Source organism: Sitophilus oryzae, unplaced genomic scaffold (assembly GCF_002938485.1).
Source record: "Sitophilus oryzae breed Bouriz unplaced genomic scaffold, Soryzae_2.0 scaffold_732_pilon_pilon, whole genome shotgun sequence".
NCBI lineage: Eukaryota > Metazoa > Arthropoda > Insecta > Coleoptera > Curculionidae > Sitophilus > Sitophilus oryzae.
The window spans coordinates 1,418,746-1,444,198 of record NW_022147343.1 but is presented as its reverse complement, the minus strand read 5'-3'; the positions used below and the strand labels follow the sequence as shown (position 1 = coordinate 1,444,198).

At 33.5% G+C, this 25,453-nt stretch overlaps 1 protein-coding gene across 1 annotated transcript in view; it reads left to right on the top strand.

Moving 5' to 3' along the window:
* The first annotated feature begins 2,532 nt into the window (after window positions 1-2,532).
* Window positions 2,533-25,453, top strand: part of LOC115888326 (single-minded homolog 1) — a 137,707-nt gene continuing 114,786 nt past the window's right edge. Inside the window, exon 1 of the mRNA XM_030908016.1 lies at window positions 2,533-2,843. The gene's annotated coding sequence lies outside the window, so the exon portion shown is untranslated. The remainder of the gene's footprint in view (window positions 2,844-25,453) is intronic.

Below are 25,453 nucleotides of genomic sequence, written 5' to 3'. Positions count from 1 at the left end.
ATATCTTTCCAAACCAGATACCACATAGGTATACACCACCTATCGCACTAAATGTGGTAAATTACCTAGGTAGCATAAAAATAAAACCTTTTACCCTAAATTTCTATAACCCTTGTTTTTCAGCCCTAGATAAAAATAAAAATAAGTTTAGTCTCTCCACTCTTCTATATTCAGTACCGCACGTGTCGTATGTCTAGAGATATTAAATGTAGTAGATAAAACGCTCAAGCTGTACCAAAAATGTGCCTACATCAAATAATTCAAGTAGTCAACATTCTTTCCCACATATTCTGATGCTTTGGCCGTTATATCTTCCTACAAGATATTTCCTTTACTAATAGCTGTGCTATACAGACCGGACCACCGTAGTAGTAACATAGGCAGAACCGGACGAATTAGCGTATACCCGTCCGCCGGATAAAAAGCAGGCGAAAAAATGCCATAAAATAAAAATAGGTAGATATGTGATAAGAATGTTTCAGAATTCGTATTTATTCGTGTTTTAATAGCCAAAACGAATACATAGATTCTCGCGACAGTTCTTGTGTAAAATTTATTTTTTAAGTAAAATAATGGATGTTTACGAAGTTCGTGAGAAAATTCAAAATGTAAAATGGTATTTCCAAAATAGGTCTTATCGGGATATACAAACAATTTTTCTACAAACTTTTGTAGACAGGCCAATTCCATCTTTACCTACTGTAAGTACTGTATCAAGAGTTATTAATAATTTTGAAACACATGGGTGCGTGTTCCCACAAAAACAAAAAAAGCCTGATGTGTAGATTAATGAAGAACAGGAGTTAAAACAAGTGTTCATTTGTGCTACCGCGGATCAAAATCCCACGTTTTCAAGTAATTAAATTGCTGAGGTGGTTGTCCTGCCCACAATGCCCCTATTGTTCAAGAATATTTGAACAATACTTTTCCCAACCGTTTAATTAGTGGATATGGAACTATTTTGTGGCCCGCTAGATCACCAGATCTTTCTCCCAATAACTTATTTTTGGGGGGTTATGTAAAATCCAAAGTGTATGGTCATAATAGTGCTAATAATCTGGATGAGCTTCAAGTAAAAATACGAGAGGCTTTCCAAACTATTAGCCCTAATATGTTAGCCAATGTCAGACGGGGATTTTACGACCGCCTAGGCTTCTGTCTAGCACAAGAAGATGGTCTTTTTGAACACTTGTTATAACTTCTTTTTATTTAGAGTAATATTTTAGTTTTTTTTGGGTTTAGAGAATTTATTTATTTTTAGTTTTGGCTTGTAAACACACTCAAATAATAAATATTTAAGTATTTTCATTTTAAATGTTACCTTAAGTGAAGGTAAACACTTAAAATGAAAATAATAAATACTCGGCACTCCTCGAGTCGTATTCCTAGTCTGTCATGACCGACCCGTCCAAGCACAACTGCAACTGCGTACTGCCTAACCAGCCGACTAGCCGGCAGTGAATCTCGAGTACGAACGCAAAACGGGTAAACGTAAATTCGTCTGGCAACTTGCTATATTACTAGTAGCCTGGTCTTCTCTGTATATTTTATAACGATACGTGTCTCATTTATTTTTAATTTTAATTTTAATATAACAAGCTTTTAAAATATTTTCCATAGATAATTTACTCTTTTTTATCCATTTGAGAGAAGGTTGTTTAAATTTTCTGTTAAAAAATTAAATTCAACCACTTCCAAAATGCGTAAACATCTAGAAATAATAAGAAAAAAACTCAAATTGGTCGAAGGAATTTATCCTTATCATTTACTCTGATAAATGTTTAAATAAACTTTTCAAATTTCAATCCTTCATATTTTCTCAATGACTCGACCGATTTTCAAAAACGAGGCGGGGAAATATAGAGAATAGAAATCTCTTTTCATTGCGGCGCCACTTGACCCCCCTTCCCATTTGAAAAAAGTTGGGGATTGACACCCCCGTTCAAAGGGTTGAAGATTTTGCAATCTTTTTAGGGCAAAATTGCCCCCCTCACAAACAAAATTGACGTCTTTTTGGATTTTTTGAAAAAACGAATACCCTAGCCGTTATGCCTTGCGGAACGTTTTCGATGGGCCACCCTGTATGTTTCTTTTATCGAGATCTAAAAACCTAAAAATATTTGCGCTTTTTTAAGACTTACCCTGTAGTGTACCTTGTGACACCAAGATCTTTGTTGTTATAGCATATTGTAGCGAAACCATATCTTGGTAAAATGTTTTCGAAAGAAAAAGCGATTTATGTTACGAAACATATTATGTATCAAAAATGTGACAAAACTGTTTCGCAATGTTTCTTAGCAGGTATTTTGTGTCTAAAAATGCTACTTAAGTCTTTGACCAACTTCGATAGAACGAATCTAGGACGGGATATCTATATTTTCTAATGTTTCTGGGACACCGCGAGCAGCTGCCCTTATCGCGGGTATTCACACACGCGCCCTCTCATATACGCTCCGCCCTTTCACAAGCCCCTCCCATTCGGCGTTCATTCAGCTATTCCCCCCGATCTCCACACAAAGTCCCGCGAACCGATCCCCAGTCTGCTAGATCGCATACGCGTACCGGCGGGGATTTACGGGCATACAAAGCCCGCGCTTTTCAAATAATACAGCGCTCGAAAAAAATTGAATCCGACAAAGACGAATTAGGATCGAAAGAATAGGTACCTGTTACCTTTAAACAATCGAATTGTGCTGTATGTGAGCGTATAGTGACTACTACTGTAGAGACGTATGAAGTAGATATACGCAAGTTTATATTGCAAGGACTTATATTTTTTGTTAAAATTTGAATTTTTGTCGTGACACTCTGGGCCATATTAAGCTGCATATTGACGTTCGGCGGTAAGTACCTAGATAAATTTAGACACTAAGAACTATGTAAAATTATATTACAAACTAGCGTGTACCCGCGACTTCCTTCGCGTCGAATTAATCAATTGTAATGGTGATGATAAAGCAAAGCAAGAATTTTCATTGACATACAAACTGGATAAAATTTTCTCACGTTTATGTCAGCATGAGAAAAAACAATATGGCGATATTATTATATAACTTGGTAATATTTGAAGGGTAGTTTCATCTCGCTCGAAAAATCCGTTTGCCAAAAATAAGCTTTTTACGTCAAGCAGTTTAAGCGGAATCATGGTTAATCAATTACCCAACATTTTGAAACACCCAGTATGATTTTTTAAAAAAAATCAAAATATGTAAAAAAACAAAATAAATTATGCGTGTCCAAGCGTTTTCCCGAAAGACTAACCGTTTTTTAAATAACAAATATTGAAATATTTGAGGGGCGTTTTCACCCTCTTGGAATTTGAGATTCGGGAAACCCTTCCTTATCGAACCTCTACACCCCACACTCAATCCGTTTGCAAAAAATCAGCTTTAAACGTCAAACAGTTTAAGCAGAATTGTGATTCCTCAATGGTTATAGTTTATGAAACACCCTGTATATTTTTTTAAAAAATCTTAAAATATGTAAAAAAACAAAATAAAATATACGTGTTTAAGCGATTTTTTCGGAAACTTGACCGTTTTTAAAATAAAAAATATTGTAATATTTGAGGGGTGTTTTCACCCCCTTGGAACTGGAATTTCGAAATATCCCTTTTTATCGAATCTGTACACCCTAGAATCAACCTGTATGCCAAAATTGAGCTTCTTACGTTGAGTGGTTTGAGCAGGATCGTGATTAATCAGCGAGTCACTTAAGGATTTTACATATTAGTACAGACCCTGAGTAATTAAAATATGCCAGGGGTTATTTCTTAAAATTATTCTACAAAAAAATACAAAAATGGATATTAAAATTTTAAAAGCGTTTTTGTGAATGACATAAATATTGTCCATAGGATAATATCCATAAAGTTATTTGTGTTTTTCTTACTTCCTAAATAATTTTGAGTTAAAAAACCTGAGTTAAGAGGTTTATTATTAAAAAATTTTTTTGGATAGGTTTATTATTCTTAACAAGTGCGCAACTGGAATTGAAAAAAATGTAAAATACATTAAAAATTACTGTAAAAATAAATTCATTTATCATGGAATATCACATAAATATATATTTCTTCAATGAAACCCTAAAAATCGGCTTGGTGCAGTTCAGTTCAATTCAAACAATACCGACCGCAGCGCTGTACAACGGCAGAAATCAGAAATTTTCGCTATGCATTTCACGCCGCGCCGTCCCGGTTACAGTTCATGTTGATCGCATTAAAATAATATTAAAATCGTGGTTCTGTCATAATATTTAGTGTTTTAGTTTTTTGCTAGTGCAGTTATTGAAACTATACTTAAAACAGGTACGAGGTTTGTGTGAGGTAAAGCTGTTTCCGGTAGTAAAAAATAAGTTAAAAAGAATCCGAACTAGGCGTTGTGACAATTTCAAATGTTAATAAAATTGCCGAAAAAATGTTAACGCGTTTATAGGAGAGCGTAATTAAGGCGTTGTTGGGTGCAGTAACGTTCAATAACTCAACTTTCCCGGATATCCAGCTCTCCCGAAACAACATTTTATAGCTTCATAGTTTCTTACACCGGCTTAATCAAAATCAAAAATGGATTCAAGCAGATCGACGAAACAAGTGCCCGTTACATAATCAAAAAATGAAATAGACATATACTTACTATGAGCGGATAAAATATAATTTGCAATATTAATGGGATACTTTTTTTCAATCAGTTTGTGATTAAATGTTTTATGAACATCCTCTAAAATTATAATTATGTACCTTTAAAAAATTTCCTTGTAGCGGAAATAGCTCCAATTATGACCCCACTAGCAAACCTGGTGATTAAAACTATACTCGCTACCGTAGTTGAACTCATCTAAAAAGTTTTTTTTAGCTGGAATAATAAATTATAATACAAGTTAGACCTTCTGAAGATATCAAAATATTAACTTTTTTATTTTTATTTTTAGATTTTCCACAAATTATACTTCCTAACACTTTTAGAATAACTATTTAATAGATTTTTCGTATACTCGCTATTTAATCCCGCGTATTTTTATATATACCTGTTGTTTACGATATTCTCCGATGGTGGCAGCACCGGCGGAGAATGCACCAAGCCTATAGCTACCGTATCATCGAATAAAAACGCGTTAATTAAAAAAATACAAAATACTAGAGATGCAAAGAGTAACGCCAAATTTTATCAAAAAAATACACTCAGATGCAAAAAAACGCAACGGATAAATTTTTGGTCAAATTGAAAGTGTTATATTTTTGATATTTTTAGCCCTATTTTCATGAATTTTTTAGCAAGTTGTATATAATTATATCACCTTTTATTCGTAAACTCATTTTTTATAAACTTTAGTATTTGGCATATTATACAGGGTTAATCGAGGGGTTGTTTTTTTACTATAACTTTAAAACACCCTGTGCAATAATTTCGTGTGTAAATTTTCCTAAAATATAATTTTGCAGTGAGAACCATGTCTTCTGAACATTTTGGTTTTTGGATCATGTCAATACATGCCTTGGTTAATTTTTAAGAGCGAAATGAGCTTGCCACCAACAATTTGCAATTTTTTCAATTATCATTTCTTTTAGAAGTTATTTTTCAATATGACAAGGTGGCTTTGGTGATTATTGTGAACTTTATACTACTATGAACTGCCCATCATGTTCTACGTTTGGCAAATACTTGGCAGGAGGGTAAAAGGTCGCGAAACAGTATCAGATTTATTAAATGAACTTCGCTTGGTCCTTAAAGAAGAATGGGAAAACAACGCAATATGATATATGCAGCCTCAATGACAGTATAAACGGACGTATTCAGGCAGTAATAACGCGGTCCGCCCCGGGCCCCGTTTTTTAGGGGGCTTCCGAATCTTAATAAGTAATTTTTTATTCAACTGGCAAACAAGGCCAATATGTGTTCAGTAGTTATAAAGCAGTTTGTAGGTGGAGTATGCAAACCATACGTATACGCCAACTATAAACTGTATAAATGGAAGCAGATATTTACTTAATTATCAATTATCAGGCCCCAGTAATTATTGCCAATGGCATTTTCTATTAAGGAAATTAAATCAAGGGGCATTTTTCTTTGTTTAATATTTCGATAATAAAATTATTATTTTTTATATATTTTGAGACTCAATTTATTTATTTTAGCTTTTAAGTTATTTTTCAATGGTTTCATTATTTATTTTTACTGAATAAACATTTTAAATTACGACCAATGCACAGCATAACTTGTATTCTAGCTTCATTACTGATGATGAGCAGTGAAGTCTTTAGTATAACGGGGGCCACGGGCCTGAGACAGCGAAGGAGCCCCTCGGATCTTGGAGGACTTACAAAATCGCGATATTTTGTCGCGGTATTTCCCTGGAAGCATTTTTAAGAAAAAAATATTTAAAATTTTTGTACGAAAAAATTAACTGTCAAAAAAATTTCTACAACCTAAAAGACAAATTTAATGATTATCACAGCCCCTGTGACATAAAGAAAAGACATGTCGCTATCTATTTCAAAAATTAAATTGTTCAAATGTGTTATAATAATGGCGGTAGCTGTCATGGAATTGAGCGATTAAAAAATTATCATAAAAATTTCTTTTTCAAATGAAAACCCTTTTTTTATTTCACTAGTGAAAAGGGTTTCCAATTCGTTACGTTTTAACTATACATATTCCTATACCTAAAATAAATTGTTTTTAAATTATTTAAGATTTAGTTTGAAAACGTATATTTTTCTTGATTTTATCTAGCTTCCTTTGACATTAAGTGTCAGACAATTTATTTCCATCTGTCAGAAAATGAATTATTTGAATTTTCCATATTATAACTACTGCTGCCTTAAAAGTTTAAAAAGTGTATTTATATAAATATATCTCGTATTTTCGTTCTTTAGTGATATCTAATAGTTGATATTTCAATAATATACCGTACGAGCGAAAAAAAAACAGCGCAAAGTTAGCTGGAAATGATCGATAATATACTGTCATAGGCTACTGGTTAATATCAAGAAAAATATACGCTTTAAAGCTTAATCTTAAATAACTTAAAAACGATTTATTTTAGGTACAGGAACATATATAGTCAAAGAGTAACACATTTTAAAAACGAAAGTAACGAAAGCCTTTTCACGAGTGAAATAAAAAAAGTGGATTTCCATTTGAAAAAAAAAATATTTATGATAACTTTTTAATCGCTCAATTCCATGACAGCTGCGGCCATTATTATATGACATTCGGACAATTTAATTTTTGACATAGATAGCCACATGTCTTCTCTTTATGGTACAGTGGCTGTGGCAATCACTAAATTTGACGTTTAGGCTATATACATATTTTTGACAGGCAGTTTTTTTCCTCCAAAAATTATAAATTTATTTTCTTCTCAAAAACGGTTAACGTTAGGTATAGAGTGATTAATATCAAAATTCATAAAATTTTACAGAGAATATAAGTATGCAATAAAAAATGGGGCCACCCATTTAAAATAAGAAAGTTGCTGTCAACTTCCGGTACTTCCAAAAGTGCCGCCATATTAAAAATATTTTTAATCGATAGATCTCATTGTGAAACAATGATATGCACAAAATCTCGTATCTAGATATTGTAGTTCTCTAGAAACTTCTAACGCAGGCTCAGCCTGGGACACCCTGTATAAATACTTGAATTTTGTCAACCATTATACATACGTCATTCAATTTTTACAAAATGTGCATTAGAAGTACCGTATGATCGAATAAAAACGGCTTCAGCGATGGCTATGAAATGAAGATAGCTGTTATTTTATATGTATAATTATATGGGAAATGTCATCGATCTTCATTTCCAAGCCAACTGGATGCCGTCTTTTTTCGATCATACGGTATATCATTATCTAAACAGACCGGGGGCCACATTTGGCTTCGCCGCCCCGGGCCCCCGTTAGGCTTAGTCCGCCACTGCTGTATCGTTATCGTTAGTCTTTAACGTGTTTTTTTTTTAATTTAGTATAGAGTTTCCAATACAGTGTAGTATGACGTTACGACAATAGTAACCAAAACCATTTCGTCATATTACAAAATTACATCAAAAATTAAGGATAATTAAAAAATTGCAAATTGATTGTTATCAGTTCATTTCGCTCTTAAAAATTAACCAAAGCATGTGTTGACATGAACCAAAAAACGAAATGCTCAGGAGTCATGGTTCTGACCATAAAATTGTATTTTTGGAAAATTCACAGGCGAAATTATTGCACAGGGTGTTTTAAAGAGGATAAAAAAACAATCCCTCGATTAACCCTGTATAATATGTAAAATACTAAATTTAATAACAATCTGAATTTACAAATTAAAGTTGATATAATAATATAGAGCTTGCTAAAAAATTCATGAAAATAAGGCTATATAAATAACAAAAATATAAAACTTTAAATTTAACCAAAAATTTCTCCGTTGCGTTTTTTTGCATCTGAGTGTAGTTAGTAGTGCTTCAATTTAGAATAATAACTTTCATTTAAATTTCAATTCAAACACAAATTTCAACAACACTTGTTCGCTATTTTGGTATAAAATCAAGCATGTTTAACTATTTTGGAGATCTACAAATTGATAGTAGGTACTAAAGCCACAACGTGATGTCTAGTAACATTTTAAACGAAAAATGCAGCAGTAAAGTTGAAGGACTGTCAATTCCACTAAAATTATTTTAGCATTTCTTCTTTAATGTCGTATCATTACATCCAATTAAAAACCGTTTTTTAACTTTTATTATTATAGAGTATCTTTGAAACGTAAAGAAAAATATAAGTTTGAAGTTTGTGCTTAAACTGCCTCGCTTGAACCGAGACCCTTTACTCCGCCCACTCCAACTTAACAATCCTTTCCCCTTTTCTCGACAAAAAGAGTCCTGTTTTCCTTGATTGCGCCCTAGAGCTCTTCCGCATTCAGCATTTCAGTTTGATTCAAGCGCCCTTTTTATTTCCCTCGTTATCTTTTGGCTTAGTAGACTAAATTGAGCATCTCGTAAACCTTGAAATGGATGGAGGGTCTTTTATGATATCCCTACAGTCGGTTTGTTTAGTATATTGAGATTTAATTTGAACTTGGTAGTTTGGTAGCAGTTGATATGTAACATAATGAAGAAAAAGTAAGACAAGCTAAAATATTATATGTAATATAATATGTATATTTATATACAGGGTGTTTCAAAAAACATGTGCCATCTCTAGTAGGGAGATTCCTCACATAAAAATAAGATATTTTTCATATCAACATAGGTCCGATTCTGCTTTGTTTCGTAGCTACAGGGTGTTAAAGTCTTAATATTTTTTCGATTTTTTATAAATTTCTTCCAAGTACTTTAAGAGTTCCGAATAAAATTTTGAGGGTAAAAGTTACTATATATAAATGCGACATACATATTTTAAAGCTAAAAAAGTGTCGGCATATTCACCAGTGACGTGCATATGGGTTAGCAATGGAATATTTTTCTAAAAAAAGCATGTACGTCACTGACTTTTTTTCTCTTGTTAGCGAAATAGTATAAGTAGCACTTATAATAATTGTTACCCTCAAAATTTCATTCGAATCACTTATTACAAAAATTTTATAATATGAAAAATAAATCTTATTTTTACAAGAGGAACCTCCCCACGAGAGATGGCACATGTTTTTTGAAACACCCTGTATATACATATAAGTCCGGTTCTAGAGTCTGATCCGCTTTTCGGTTCCTCGCCTTTGCTACCCCCTTTAACCATGTCTCTCGGGGTCTTCCTCGTTTTCGTTTTCCAGTTGTGATCCATTTCATGATGTTCTTTGGTAGCCTTCCTTCCCCCATTCTGTTTACATGCCCATACCAGATTAATTGTTTTTTTTTATTTCTTCTATCTCTTTCTTCGTTATTCTTCTTATTTCTTTATTTCGCACTCTTTCTAATTTTGATTTCTTGTCGATCTTCTGAGGAAGTCCATTTCAGTTGCTAAAAACTTTCCCTCCATGAACTTGCTGATCTGCCAGACTTCAGCGCCATATGTAAGTGTGATCTTAACTACCGTGTCATGTGTCATATATGATTTTTGCCAAAGGATATAATTTAGTGCCCTTGTAATGCTTTTGGCTTTGTTGATTCTGTTTTAATATAATATGTATGTAGATGTCTAAGGAAATGTTTAAGGAAATAAAAATATAATCTAAGGTACATAATAAAGACTACTACTAAAAGACTCTCTTGGTCCCTTGGTCTTACAGTTAAATGCAATAATTTCGTGAGAAAATTTTCCCAAAACATAATTTTTCGGTCAGAACCTTTGAATAAGAAGATTAAGGAAGGAGCATAATGCTATCCATATATTCATGCATGGTGGGCGGAAAAAGGACTCTAGGGTGGGGATCCTTGACAATTCTGTTTGACGATTCATTTGACACATTTGAATTTGATTTGAAATTTTGTGGATTTGTCAGTGTTTACGGAGCTTATTTTATATTATTTATTATTTATTCTACTACTGATAGTTGTACAAAGGTAGTAAATCTAGATGGAAATCGTGGCAGAACTGAAATTAACAGTGACACTATCGCGATTTATCGAAAAAGACTCTAAAATAGTTGGTTTTGTAGCATGCAGTAGATCTCGGCAAAAATCGAGTGAAATAATTGAACAACTTTTCGCTAGTAAGTGACTATATAATATACATACGTGTAGTAAACCGATCATTTATGAAATTCACTTAAATTAACTAACTATATATTTTTTCTTGCATTTTTGCTTTTATTTACTATACTTGTCAAAGATTAGATGTCAAAGAATTTAGATACGTCAATTTGACTTACCTGCTTCAGTAGCGTATCGAATGTTTGTGTTAATAAATAATTATTAAAACTTATCTATTTTTATTATAATAATATGTTTTTATAACAATTTTAATAACTACCAATATTTATTCACAACGTAAAATAAATAAAAATATTGAGTCTACCCCACGTCTACCCTACATCATAGTTTTACATTTTTTAAATAAAATTAGAACGGCACTGATAAACCGGAATTTAAGTCGGCCATATTTGAGTCCCATCGCGGTGGACTTAAGATTTTTGATATGCTCCTTCCTTAGTCTTCTTATTCAAAGGTCAGAACCGTCTCCTAAATATTTTGTTTTTTTGACTTATGTCAACACATGACTTGGTTAATTTTTAAGAGCAAAATGAACTTGCCATAAACATTTTGCAGTTTTTCTAATTATCGTTACTTTTTGACGTTATTCTTCATAATGACGAGGTGGCTTAGGTGATTATTGTTGTGTACGATTGAATATGGTCCTTAGTGTCGAAAATTATGCAAAAGTCATTGATTTTGTTGAAGATGGCCGAAATTATGAACATTGACTTGGTCTTTGAAGAAGAATGGGAAAACATAATTACAATATATTTGCAGCCTCATTAACAGTATGAACTGACGTCTACAGACAGTTATAGCAGCTGCGAGAGGTAGTACAAAGTATTTAGTATTTTTTACCAGTTTTTTGTTTTAATTGTATACTTAATTATTAGTATTTTTTTTTAATATCCTTAGTTCTGTTAGCGTTACCAATATTTATTAAAACCAAGCTTGTATTATATCGTTACTTTTTAACGTTTTTTTTTAAAAGAGTTCTAATCAGTGTCGATATGACATTACGACAATAGTCACTAAAGCCACATCGTGATATTAAAAAATAACATCAGAAAGTAACGATAGTTGAAGAAAAAACAAATTTTTGTGGCAAGTTCATTTCGCTCTTAAAAATTAACCAAGGCATATTGTGGTGACACGAGTCAAAAACGAAAATGCTCAGGAGGCATGGTTCTCATCGAAAAATAATGTTTTAGGAAAGTCTATTCACGAAATTATTGCACAGGGTGTTTTAAATTTAAGGTAAAAAACAACCCTTCAATTGACCCTGCATAATAAGCCAAATACTAAAGTTTATAAAAAACTAAGTTTATGAATAATGAAAGTTGATAGATTTACAAACAGTTTGCTAAAAAATGAATGAAAATAGGGCTAAAAGTAAAAAAATATAACACACACACATTAAACTTGACGAAAAATTCTCCGGTAAATTCATATATTTCTGGATTAGAAAAAAAATATGGAAATGTAACTCAGAGATGTCTTCCATAGACCATAGATCAGCCACAATATAGGTCAGATTTATGCATCCATCAGTTTCATATTATGTTACATGGTGTCGTCCAATCGTATTAGTTGTGTAGTCATTTCGTTTAGTCTCAAATCTCTCTATCTCTCTCTATAATCATCATAATTAGTCATCCGTTATATCAACAGTACTCAACCTTTTTTTGGAGCAAGGACCACTTTGATTGTTTTATTGTTAACGCTGGGCACTGCAACTTCCAAGAAAAAATAAAACGTGATAATCTGAAAGTAACTTTAATGAAAATTTTAACACACAGAGCTTAGATTTAACGGTAATATTAATTCAGTGTATTTGTAATATAAAAAAGTTTCTGCATTTGATAAGGCGCCCATATTTTTTGGATCATTCAAATAAATAAATAAGATATAGGCTTGGTGCATTCTCTGCCGGTGCTGCCACCATCGGAGAAAATCGTAAACAACTAGTATATACAAATGCACTGGTTTAAATAGCGAGTATACGAAAAATTTATTATATAATTTTTCTAAAAGTGTTAGAAAGTACAATTTGTGAAAATTCTAAAAATAAAAATAAAATAGTAAATATTTTGATATCTTTAAAAGGTCTAACTTGTATTATAATTTATTATTCCAGCTAAAAACAGCTTTTTAGATGAGTTCAACTATACGGTAGCAAGAATAGTTTTAATCCCAGTTTTGCTAGTGGGGTCATAATTGGTGCTATTTCGGCAAAAATTTTTAAAGGTAACAATTATAATTTTAGAAGATGTTCATAAAACATTTAATCACTAGTTGATAAAAAAAGTATACCATTAATATTGCTAATTATATTTTAACCTCTTATAGTATATGTCTATTTAATTTTTTGATGTAAGGAGCAGGGGCGGATACATAAATTTATTTTAGGGGGGGCCCAAATTAAAAATAATGCCAAATATGCCTTTTAGGGCGCCATTTTTAACCCAAAAGCCTAATACTTAACCTAATTTACAGATTTTATGGGGGGGGGCATGGGGCCCTGTATCCGCCACTGGTAAGGAGCACTTTGTTTCGTCGAACTGCTTCAATCCATTTTTGTTTTTGATCAAATCGGTGTGAGAACCTATGAAACTATAAAATGTTGTTTCGGGACGGTAGAATATCCGGGAAAGTTGATTTATTGAATGTTATTGCACCCAACAATGTCCTAATTACGCTCTCCTTTACGCGATAACATTTTTTCAAATTGTCACAACACAATACGATGCCTAGTTCGGATTCTTTGAGTTTTATATAACCTGAGTGTTTTATAGTTTCAATAACTGCACTAGCAAAAAACTAAAATACTTAAATATTATGAAAAAGCCATGATTTCAATATTATTTTAAAGCGATCAACATGACAATGGCGTAAAATACATACTGATAATTTCTGATCTCTGCCGTTGAAGCGCTGCGGTCGGAATTTGTTGAAATCTACTAAAATGCACTAAGCCTATAGTGATATTTGGTTTGACTGATTTGATTTTTTCGATTGATTTTTTTCGTAGAGAACTACGTTTCCCTCAAATATTTTCGACGACAAACCCGTCTTCTCGAGGTACGGCGAGCGGCGGGAGCTGACTTTGGGGGTCCCACAACATAATTAACGCTCTCCGGGGCGTCCCTTTGTGTCCCTTTCGGCGATCGCTAATGACCCCGGCCGCCGCTAGGGCTTTGTTTTCGCTCGCCCGTTCTAGATGGTGACACAATGAGAGCGTGTTTGTTTCGGTGTTTAGTTTTGGCTCTCCGGTCCGGGTTTTACGATGGACGCGAAAAGAACCAGAGACATATTTCTGTCTGGTACGTTATTGTAGAGGATTATTTTTAGACATTCAATTATTTCACTTTAACGTGAAGAACTACCATACAGTGTGACTATTTGAGAATTTCTTCTTCTTACTGCAGCTTTAAATGGGTTTATTGATAAGGATCCAAACCATTTTTTGAGGTCCTTTAACTTCCTAACTTTGGATTATCATATCTCAGGAATTTGAATTTATCGCCCCTGATTGTATGGAGCATGTATAGGATTGTCATATTGTTATAGAAATTAAAAAAAATAAATTTAAAAAATAAAAAAAACATAATTAATAATTAATAAAAATTTAAAAATAATTAATAATTTTAAAAAAATAATTAAAATAAATATATAAATAATAATTAAAAAAATACATAAATAATTAATGGTAATTTGAAAATTTCGGGACTAAAAAACCAAGGACGCTCTAAAAAAATCACATCACTATAGTTCATACCAATTAAACTTTTAAGCTTCATTCAGTACCTCGCAATTAGTGGAATAAAATAGTGGTTTCAATTACACCTTATACCATATGATCGAAAAAAAACGGCGTCAGCGATGGCTATGAAATAAAGATCGCTGAAATTTTATTGTAAATCTATATGGGAAATGTCATCGATGGTCATTTCATAGCCATCGCTGACGCCGTTTTTTTTTCGATCATACGGTACATTTTAGTTTACGATCATTCACATTCACACATTGTAAACCCTTAATAATCACAATAAACATTGCCCCAAAAACGATTCATTTCCCGCATTTAAATTACATAGGAATTTGTCACTTTTTGCAAATATTTTTTTTCTCGATCTTGTTCTCTCGCAGCCATGACAATCACAATCACATGCATTCTTGTACAGAATTAAACGCTCTACAAAAAAGCTATCTTACAATTTTCGATAAACCTACTCCTTCAAAAGTTATTCACGGTTAAATTTACCCACTATGTAAATTCCTAAATTTTTCAACGTTTTTGACAAAATTATGATTATTTTTGAATAATATAATCTACTATTTGAAAAAAAGCAATTTTCATGATACCATAATAAACAATTTTGATTTATATCATTAAAAACAATCGAATGCATGACAGGTAGTTAATTCTAATATTTATTATAGTATCAGGCAGAAAATGGTTGAAGCTTTAAAAATGAATAATGACGAAGAATTCGATATTTCTAAAGGCTTCATTTTTAATCAGGATGATTTTAAATGGTTTATAAACAAAAACATTAATTATTTTATAAATTCAAATTCGTTACAAAGTTTTCTGCAGTTAGACAGTACGGAATGGTTAAAGGATCCTGGATATAAAAGAGGCTTAGAAATGTGAAAAATTTGAGAGTAGTTAATGATACTGCAGAAAGAGCTGTTAAATTGTCAGAAGAATACATTAATATTTTATCTAGAAGTGAAGATGAAAAACGATATGTAATTCAGATTGTAAGCGAGTATAAGAAGAAATATCAAAATCCAACTAAAGAATGTTTATTAAAATAAATCAGCTATAATTAAATGGTTTAAACTTCATTAGACTTGAAGATTTCTTAATCCCCAACCTTAACACCATCAGAATTGTATATTTTTTTACACTAATAGATCTTCCCCTAGGAGATGCAAGACCTTGTCGTTGGTGAAGAAGCTCCTGGTCAGGTGCTGGGGAGAATCCCCTCTAGCACTTGGCTTGGTCTAAGAAGCATCTCACTCATCGTCTTGTCCCTGACTGTAGTGTCGTGGCCAGGGAATTGCACCAAGACATATAACGATACCGGGCGGGGCTACGGACAGCCTCAACCTTGGGGCACCCCATTGTATTTTACCCCTTACTTCTACATGCGGGGCTCTGTAGAAGTGGACCGACTGTCCCTAGCGACTCATAGGAACACTATGAGATCTGATAATAATAGTAATAAAAACATTACCGGTGAAGCTGTGGGAAACCCCTAGCGACACTGGGAACAGTAACAATGAAAGTTCCAAGGGGCCAAACCCAAAGAGAACTACAGGAGAGGTGGCTGACACTTGCGTGAGACCATCCTCCGCAAGTGGCATACAAGCTACCACCTCCTCCAAGGGTCGGGAGCCTACCTCCTACCTCTAAACCCAACAGGCGACACAAGCTACCGTTTCGTCTACCCGGCCTGGGTCGTAGCTCCTCGACTGTGAGGGACACGGGTCTCCGTAGGAAGTCCTGGGACTGTATGATGAGTTATAACTCAAGAAAGGGGGACACAATAGATCTCTAAGGTCGCAGAGATTAACCCCCCTCCCACTTATTCTAATTCTACACTAATAGATTAAATTTTTCAAAAATAATCATAATTTTGTCAAAAAAGTTGAAGAATTTAGGAATTTACCTAGTAGTTAACATTAACCGTGAATAACTTTTGAAAGAGTAGATTTATCGAAAAATTGTAAGAGACCTTTTTTGTAGAGCGTTCAATTCTGTAAAAGATATGTAATTATCGTGGCTGCGAGAGAACAAGATCGAGAAAAAAAAAATATTTGCAAAAAGTGGCAAATTCCCATATAATTTAAATGGGAAATGAATCGTCTTTGGGGCAAGGTTTATTGTGAATATTAAGGGTTTACAATGGTCTGTTATTCTTTTTAGACAATAAACTAAAAATTTAGAGGGCGTCGTGAAAGAAATGATCAACTTTGTAAATAACGGACACCCTAATGTCCATGGTTGGCAATAATGAATTTAAAAATCGCGCCTTCGTTACGTATCTAAAAGTTTAATTGCTAATGTAGTTCAGTCATTGGGGATTTTTGCTTGGAAAAAAGTCCGGAAGTTTTGAAACTTTGTAGGTTTATAGGTTTTGAGGTCCCTAACTAAAATCCATAAAATGCACATTTCCAGACTTGCCGCCGGCGCCGCCATCTTCCCAAGATGGCGCCCAAAATCGGTATTTTGTGAATATCTCGAAAACTATGCCTTTTTCGTGAAAATTTGAGGAGAGCTTATAGATTTGAGAAATTAAAGAGAATAAAATTTCCTGTAAAAAAGGTTTTATGAAAATTTTCGCTAAAGTCAACCGTTTAGGCACAAAATCCCTGGAAATTTTACAATTTTGCGTAAAATATGATATATTATGTATACTCGATTTTCCGAAATCAAATGTCGATTAGGGTTCACTAAAACTAGTTTTAGTTTAGTTTCTTCAATTTTGTCATAAAACAGTGGCATATCATTAATTCCCTCATTAATTTATGAATAATTAATTTTAATTATTGAAAATGTGTACTTGTTTCCACACCACCCAAGAGGTAGAGGCCTACTCCAATAGATAAATTAAAAACTTATCTATTGGAGTAACTTATCTGCACAAGCCCGACGGATCTGGCTCATTGATGTCAAAGTCGATGTCGTGTCGTGTCTGCTGTGCTGGGCTCATCAGGGTGGTCTCTCAATACGTCCAACTCTTCATCTTCAGCCGCCAGAGGGATATCTACAGGCAAGTCCAACTCCTCTTCATCGGATTCGCCGAGTGACACTTCAGTGACGTTGTCACAGGATTTCCCATTGCAGTATGCACAAATACTTTTCTGCATCCAGCACACTGCTTTTCTGCATCCGCAGGCTTTACCATAGTTGTTGGTTTTGCATTTGCAGGATAAAAATGCCAACAGGGATTTTGGAGCTGGATCTTTCAACGTTGTGACTGGAGTAATGCCTGTTTTTGTTTTCTTCCAACCCCATTCTTCGGCCTCTTTGGTACAACCAGACCAATGCTGAACCTGGTGGTAAGTTCGCAATGAATGCTGTCCATCACGACAATTAATTATTCATAAATTAATAAGCGAATTAATGATACGCCACTGTTTCATGACAAAATTGAAGAAATTAAACTTATACTAGTTTTAGTGAACCGTAATCGACATTTGATTTCGGAAAATCGACTATTACATAATATATCATATTTTACGCAAAATTGTAAAATTTCCAGGGATTTTGTGCCTTAACGGTTGACTAGTGAAAATTTTCATTAAAACCTTTTTTATAGGAAATTTTATTCTCTTTAATTTTGCTCCCCTCAAATTTTCGCGAAAAACGCATAGTTTTCGAGATATTCGCAAAATACCGATTTTGGGCGCCATTTTAGCAAGATGGCGGCGCCGCGCCAGCGTCAAGTCTGAAAATGTGCATTTTATGGATTTTAGTTAGGAACCCCAAAACCTATAAACCTGCAAAGTTTCAAAACTTCCGGACTTTTTTCCAAGCAGGCCCCTTTTTTGATCCCCAATGACTGAACTAATGCTTATACACCCTATTCTATATAGTACTATACATTTTCGGGAATAGTATGTATAGAAACCGAAATAAAACAAATCATAGTCAAAACATGTTTGTTTTAAATTACCTAAAAAAATTGAGAAATTTCTCCACTTGGGTAATGGGAAAAAATGAATGGTTTAACTAAGCTATTAGCTATAATCTAATAATTCCTATATGTATATTATACTGCTTTCATATTCTCTATTATCATTTGAAAAATAAAAAAAACAAACATATCTTCTGACTTAGGGAGGGGCATCTTTGTTGGTAAGTCGTATTTCCAGCTCTGTTCCCAAACGTAAAAATAACAATCGCCTGCCGAGCGTCAAGGTAGACCAAGGAAAGGACGTTGTAATAACTAAATACAAGGGTAAACAAGGCGTAATTGGACATAATGTTAAGTAAATAAAGTAAACAAACAGTGTCACGGTGGTGTTTTCACTGAAAACAGGCCTCTGAAGGTATAACTACTGATGGTTGTCAAGAAAATTCAACGAGATTTAGTATATACAGGGTGTCCCAGAAATGAGTGCAAGTATTTTAACTGGTAGTATAGTTCAGCACCAGAAACACTCCTATGAGGTTTTTTTCACGAAAAAAAAAAATTTGAAAATTCGGAATTTTTTGAAAAATTTTTTGGAAATTCTTTTAGTTTTTAGTTAAAAAACATAATTTCTTGATAATACGGCATTTTTTATGACTTAAGTCTATATTTTTCACTTAAATCATGATCTGCAAGTTAAGTCGGTAAAATGACTTAAATCAATATAATTATCCTCAAGTCAAGACAACCAGAATTCAATTTAAGTACCTTTTTTTAAATGATAATGATAATATTAATTTTCTTTTATTGCCAATTAGGGAGTTTCCTTATTAAGTATCTTATTATTAATTTATTGTAAATACAGATACAGAGGAGACTGAAACCACGTAAAATAAAACGGTTAATTTTTTAACAGCAGTATTCCTTTTTAGACTGTTAGGCGACAGCCAAGAAGCAGAATAAAAAAACAATATACTCAATACCACTAGTAAATAAAATGTTAGTTTTTACTTCTTTTCGCCAATACAGGGTGGCCCCCCAGGGTATTTTTTTTCAGAAAATTCAAAAACACGTCAATTTTGTTTGTGAGGGGGACAACTTTTGCCCCAAAAATAAATGCAAAATCTTCAACCCTCTGAGCGGGGGTGTCATTCCCCATTTTTTTTCAAATGGAAAGGGGGGTCAAGTGGTACCGCAATGAAAAGGGCTTTCTATTCTCTATACTTTCCCGCTTCGTTTTTGAAAATCGTCATTGATAAAATATGAAGGATTGAAATTTGAAAAGTTTATTTAAACATTTATCAGAGTAAATGAAAAGGGTAAATTCCTTCGACCAATTTGCTGTTTTGTTCTTATTATTTCTAGTGTTTACGCATTTTTTCACTTGCCACAAGGTTGAACGATCAGGTGCGGTAATTGCTAGATAGCTGTTCTGCAGGGGCGGCTCGTAGCACTGGAAGATGGTGAGGCACATTAGAAGAGAATTTTTATTAGTATGTATATAAGGTGGCCATTAGTACGAGGAAGTTCTATATAAAAAAAGTACATATCCTAAAAAAATATTTTCTTTAAAATTGCAATCGCATTACCATTTTTCTGTACAAAATTGGGTTCAGCATAAAATTCAGCATACATCACACTATTGATTTATTTGAAGCACTATATATGCGGGATTTCCATGATAATTCATATTTGAAAAATTTCATCTGATCGCGCACACTATACCTACACGGACCAGTACGAACCAGCACAGCACAAACCTGCATCCTGCATGACATCGCACACTTTACCGTAAGCGAGAGTTTCGAAAAAAGTACAGTTGTCAAGGCTCAACTACTAGAGCGTGCAACATAGAAGTATTGAAAATGAGTAGTTCAGAGGAAGAAATTATTATTTTAGCCATGTTGTATGAAGAAGAGGAGGAAGAGACGGAAGCTAAGAAAAAAAGAAGATTTTGGGTTCACCCTATAAATCAAAAGAGAAAGCAATATGGCGAATTTCATCATTTGTTTCCTGAATTAAAAAGATTCGAAGAAAAGTTTTTCCAATATTTTCGAATGTCACAAATCAAATTTAATTATTTTTTTTTGCTATCGACTCCCATATTGCATCTTTTCTTTCTTGGTCTCTATATATAAAATGCTTGGCTCGTATCGCACAGCTCTGAATACTTTTGTACCAGTAAAATAAGCTTTTTTTCATTCATATTTAAAACGATTTAAAGGTTCGAACAAAAATAAACGAAATCTAACCTACATCATGCAACTTGAGCCAGCTAGCGTACTCGAAATACTGACAAACCCTTCAATATTTGCATGTTTGTGGAGGTGTGCTGGTTCGCCGGTGCGCACATTAGGTCGGACCAGCACGACCAGGCATAAATATTGCCGGTCATATTTGTCCCTGACCGACACGACCTGTTTTGACGGTCGTGGCTTGTGGCGGTACGTACTGGTACTGGTCTAGTGTGCTCTACTCTATTAAATAACACGGTCACCTTCACCGGTAGATTTTACTGGTCTGGTCCGTGCCGGTCCGTGCAGGTATAGTGTGCGCGATCTTTTAAAGTGGTAAAAACCTGGAGTGAATTTAACTTATTGATATATTATTGCTTACGTACATACGTATAATATAGCGAGGTATGTAGGGTAAAAGAAGAAATCCGAGAAAAAATCACATCACATCACGGGGATTTTTTTATGGCGCGGCCAACATTGCAATATTATAATGCTATATCTCAGTTTTTTTTAAATGCAATACACACTGTATATTATTTTTAGTATTTTAGATACCCTACAGACTTAAAAAGCGCACATTTTTGTATTTAAAATATTTCTAAATTTTTAGCAGTTGCGGAAATAGCCTTATGTAATATAATTCGCAGTATTATACCGTATGATCGAAAAAAAAACGGCGTCCAGTTGGCTGGGAAATGACGATCGATGACATTTCCCATATAAATTTACATATAAAATGACAGCGATCTTCATTTCATAGCCAACGCTGACGCCGTTTTTTCTCGATCATACGGTTTATTTATTTATTCGTGTCCAACTCAGTATATGAAAAAAAAAATCAAGAAATAGAAAAACACACATATAAAATATACAAAACGACCAAATTAATAAAAAAGGTACATCATACATTTAAAAAAAACATAGTCAAACAATCAACAATTTGATTGACAACTTATTACATAGGGCCATTGCAACAGTAAATTTTTATCAAAGCGACCTCAGGATATTTTCTCTTATATTTTACTCTATATGGTAAAATTTTGTTTTTCTACCCGTCCTATAAAAATAAAACAAAACGGAATCTGTAACAGGTCGCTTTACATTTTGACTATACACAATTTATCGAGAAATGATTCGAAAAACTTTACCTGGGGAAGTCTTCTGATGATACATGGTCCCTCTAAATCATCATATCAATCAACAATAAGTCACTGCCCACTTTTTAGGTATTTACTTAATATGTACAATAATCAGTAAAAAGAGTAATTAAACATGCAATTCACATTAAAAACGTAGACAAAACAGTGTAATAACCGGCAGAATTAATTCAAACTCTGATTCAAACTAAGCCAAATTCCCAAAAAATGCAATTCTGCATTTTCAGCCTGTCGCCTAAAAATCTCTCTCGGGCTGATCGGGAAGTGATACATATTTTTAACGAACGGCTTTTAAGGTTCAAATTTACATTTGAGGCTCGCCTCAATACGGTCTTTTTACGCGCTACTACTCCATACATTTTATCTCTCTTCAACTAAAGGTTTTGCCTATGCTTTTTCTTTTCATTCTATAGAGTTAAGATTCCAGTGAACGCTGTCGCTCCGTCATTGCGATATACCACAATACGCTAGACAAGGAAAAGCGAGAGGCAAATCTCTGCACATATACTTCTTAAAGAACAAATGAGATGGACATACATCGTCGAGTTTGTCGCATATGGGAAAGGAAGCGCGTTTAAAGGAATACCATCGACGTAATTTATTGTAGAATGACGGTTAAAAAATACAATTATTAATGATGCAAATAGGGAAAAAATATAAAATTGTGATTAAAGATGTATCGATTAATACGTGTAATTTTTGAAATGTATTGGTGAGGCACTGCCTCATCTGCCTCATAGGACAAGCCGCCCCTGCTGTTCTGTGACTTATGTGTTGAAGTTCTTTTCAATATCGTTAAACTTTTTAACAATTATTATGGTGTACTCACTTGCAGAAAAAGTGGAAATAATCGGACTTTATTTTAAAAATAATGAGTGTGGCAATCGGGTTACGCAGATATTCAATGAACGCCATCCTGACAAACACCTTTATGGCAAAATTGTTCGCGAGTTAGTAGCAAAATTTCGCGAAACTGGTTCCGTTATGAATAAAAAGAGGCAGAGAGAAAATCCTGTAGTAAATGAAGCTATGGAGGTATTCGTATTGGGCCAAGTTGCCATGGATAGTACGCTGAGTACAAGAAAATTACCCAATGAGACCGGCGTGAATCGTACAAATGTCCAAAGTTCCACCCGTACAAAATTCAGTTGGTACAAGAACTCAACGAAGACAATTTTGATCGTCGCTTGCAATTTTGTGAAACTATGGCGAAGGATAATAATTTCCTATTTAGGCTCCGCGCGCACTGCATCGGATCGGACCGACCAGCAAAAGCGACTGCGACCATCGTACATATCATAGACTTAAAATAAAATATAGACTGAGCATCTCATTCATAAATAGCTGGAACATGCGGTCAGACACTGTCTTGTTATTGTTGTGTTATTGTTTTAGGTTATAACGAGTGCGACACGAGCGATAGATAGGTTGTCTCTGTCGTAACGGTCGTTCCCTGACGACTCTGCCGAGAAACACAACACTGTCTTTCGTTTCTCAAGTACACCTGAACTCTCCGTATCATAGCCGGGTAATTTTTTTATTTTAATGAAGCTATAATTAAATTAAAAATATATCGTATTTAAACGTTTTTATATTTTATTAAGATTTAGGACAGGTTTTTTACATAAAAGTTTAGAAAAAACGTCTTAGAGTCCGAAAAGGATAAACATAATAAAATACACGTTATAGAAGAAATTTTATAATCGAAATTACGTAATTTTTGAAATTAATAATAAATTATTAATTTTAGTCAAACATTTACAACCCCTAATATTAATCAAAACCGGATCTATTCCACAGATATAATAGAATCGGCGACAGGGAGAGAAAAAAAAATGATTGTTGTAATTTTTTTTCTAGTTAAGTGATGTCTTATTATGTAAATTAGAGAAAACATAAATCTGTTCCATTAAAGCAAGGAAGGTGATAGGAAGTGGATAAAATAAAAACTACATTTATTTAACTCGGTACTGTCTTTATTATACCGGGTGCGGCTCAAAAGTGGCTCATCCCCATAATTTTTTTATATTTTCAAATAAAAAAACAAGATTTAGTATGTTAGTATATGAAATAAATTAGGATTGATTGACGCATTCAATTGTTTTTGGTCACTTCCTGTGTCACCGGAAATGACTATAACTTTTAATTTTTAAACGGCACCCTCGGTATATTTCTACTTTATTCGATAGAAAATGACACTCTGAATAGAATGAAATATCATATGTCAACTTTTGACATTTTCGCATATGGTTTAATTGTAATTGTAACACGCGGTTCATAACGACAATTTGACTCGAAATACCAAGTGTGTGGTATCAATATATTCATAAAAAAATGCTTTTTCCAAATATGCTAATGAGTCACCCTTGTTCCATTTGAAAAAATTGACATATGTATGATTAAAAATACGATTTGTACATCTTTTAACCGGCCTAGACAAGACACGAAACCTAATAGACGATCAAAACTATTTTTCCAAGGCTCCTTGATTAAAACTTAGTGGATTGAAAAAAACTGGATTGAAATTTAAAATAGGATATGTTTTTAAGCGACAACGTCAAAAGTTGACATATGATATGTTATTCTATTCAGAGTGTCATTTTTTATCGAATAAAGTAGCAATATACCGAGGGTGCCTTTAAAAATCAAGTATGTAATCATTTCGGTGAAACAGGAAGAGACCAAAAACAATTGAATACGTCAATAAATCCTAATTTATGTCATATACCTACTAACATACATAGTTATGTATGTTAGTAGGTATATTAGTAGGCTATGTATGTTAGTAGGTAAATATATGTTATAGGGTTGGAGCCACTTTTGAGACACCCGGTATATTAAAAAATATTGTTTCATAATGTAATATCATTTTAAAATTCTTGTATGTTATTTTAGATTCTGAAGATAATTTTAGAATAAACCGGAATATATTTTTAATAAAAACATTATTTATTATTAACAGGGTTATAATTATGATTTTGTTACAATGTAAGTAAGTAAATAATGTAATGTAAGAGAAAAAAATCAGATTTTACATTTTACTAAAATATTATCTAAATAAGCGCCTTTCTACAACAACGCCACTGACTCCCAATGGGTAAATTGAGAGTTGCCTACCGGTCAAAAGTCGTTTCAAGACTTAAATGGATTATTAAAGTCAAATTTCTTGCAAATTTGGCACTGGCGAACCATATTTTATAGTTTTTGAACAGAAAAAGTCAATAAAATAAACAATTAAGGACTACAAGCTAAGAAAATGCGTTAATACAGCCGCGGAGATAGCGGCAACAAAGCTTTACCGCACACGTGCGACACGTACTACAAGGTAATAAATGAATGAATAGGCTCCCTCGCCTCTAATCGGTGTTGTCATATTGTAAAGAACTTATCCTTATTAAACAGTATCCGACTTATAATTTAGTAGAATAAGGACTATTTAATACATCTATGGAATATTAAAACCTACTTTATTAAACTGTAGTATTAATATCTCAATATATGTGTATAACAAGAAAAAAAATATTGATAATATTAAAGACGTGACAACATAGGCTGGATGAGGAAGGCTCGGTCGACTGTACACAGAAGTAAACATGTGTACAAAAAAGGTTGTTTGTCCGCGTTGAGATGTAAATAGTGTAGTCTATATTTTATTTTAAGTCTATGGTACATATAGACGGCGCCGGCGTCCACTAAAACATTTCGGCCTGTAGAGGCCAGATTCCTACCTCTACCTATCTACGATAGTCGAGTCACCGCCTTCGCCGTTTCTCGCCGGACTGGTATCGATTCAGTGCGCG